At 35.8% G+C, this 1,656-nt stretch overlaps 1 pseudogene; it reads left to right on the plus strand.

Moving 5' to 3' along the window:
• Positions 1–329: 329 nt before the first annotated feature.
• LOC130032654 (40S ribosomal protein S3a-like) lies at positions 330–1,114 on the plus strand (annotated as a pseudogene).
• Positions 1,115–1,656: the final 542 nt, after the last annotated feature.

Here is a 1,656-nt window from a genome sequence, read left to right on the forward strand (position 1 = left end):
TAATTCCGAAAATTTTTAGATACATTGTGGATTCCATTATCCTTCATAATTGCTAACATTCAATTTGGAATGTGTTAATTTTTCTTTTACTTTGAAAGTTTCTCCCCTCTTATCTTGTATTTCCTATATAAAACTATTATTACTATTATTACTGTGATATAGATTGTGGTGACACAAGAATAATGTTCTCAGAATAGATAAAAATAACTATTTTATCAAAAGTGTAGAAAGCATAATTGTCAAATTAATATGTATTGCTTATTGCACACATGATAAAAATTTAATTAAAAATATGATGCCAATCCCCTTTTGGCTCTCTGAGTGGCACCATGGCATTTGGCAAAAACAAGTGCCTTACCAAAGGCAACAAAAAGGGAACCAAGAAGAAAGTGGTTGATCCATTATCTAAGAAAGACTGGCATGACATGAGAGCACCCGCAATGTTTAATGTAAGAAATACTGGGAAAACGCTTGTCACCAGAACCCAGGGAACCAAAATTGCATCTGATGGCCTCTAGGTCGTTTATTTGAAGTGAGCCTTGCTGATCTGCAGAAGGATAAAGTTGCTTTTAGGAAATTCAAGATGATTACGGAGGATGTTCAAGGCAAAAACTGCCTGACAAACTTCCATGGCATGGACTTTACCCATGACAATTTGGTCAAAAAATGGCAGACCCTGATTGACACTCATGTAGATGTCAAGAATTCCGATGGTTATTTGCTTCATCTATTCTGTGTTGCTTTCATTAAGAAGCGCAATAACCAGGTTTGGAAGACCTCTTATGCTCAGCATCAGCAGGTTCACCAGATTTGGAAGAAGATGGTGGAGATCATGACTCGAGAGCTGCAGACAAATGACTTAAAAGAGGTGGTCAATAAACTGATTCCAGACAGCATTAGGAAAGACATAGAAAAGGTTTGCCAATCTATTTAGCCACTCCATGATGTCTTTGTAAGAAAAGTAAAAATGCTGAAGAGACCTAAGTTTAAATTGGGAAAACTCATGGAGCTTCATGATGAAGGTAGCAGTTCTGGAAAAGCTACTGGAGATGAGACAGGTGTTAAAATTGAACGGTTTGATGGGTATGAACCACCAGTCAAAGAACCTGTTTAAAATTCAGATGTTCATTGGTAACAAATAAAAGTTTTATTTCTGGTGATGTAAAAAAAGTATGATGCCACTTACGGTCCCCCAAGCACTGCCAAGAATGATTCCTGATAACAGAGCCAGGATTAGGTCCTGAGGACATGTGGGTATTGTCCAAAATACAAAAAAAAAGAAAGAAAAAAGAAAATAAATGTAGGATGACAGGTAGAGTCATCAAGTTGTGGTGTTAGTAACATAGCAAATATTTATGTAAAATTTTTGTATGTTTGTTTTTTATTTGTTTTGTTATGGGGCCACACCAGCTAGTGCTCAGGGTTTATTCTTGTAACAACTTGGGGAAGCATATGTGACACCAGGGATTTAATCCTTGTCATCAGTGTGCAAAGCAAATACCCTACCTGCTGTACACCTTTCTGGTCACAATAAAGTTTAATAACTGAATGTGAGAAATATGCATACATATCCTTAAAGATGAATTGAGCCAAAAATAAATGGTAATAATTAATGAAATAAAAATAGAACAATGCATGTAAAGGGCCTTAAATAAA

This window comes from Sorex fumeus, unplaced genomic scaffold (assembly GCF_029834395.1).
Source record: "Sorex fumeus unplaced genomic scaffold, SorFum_2.1 ptg000050l, whole genome shotgun sequence".
NCBI classification, from domain to species: Eukaryota; Metazoa; Chordata; class Mammalia; order Eulipotyphla; family Soricidae; genus Sorex; species Sorex fumeus.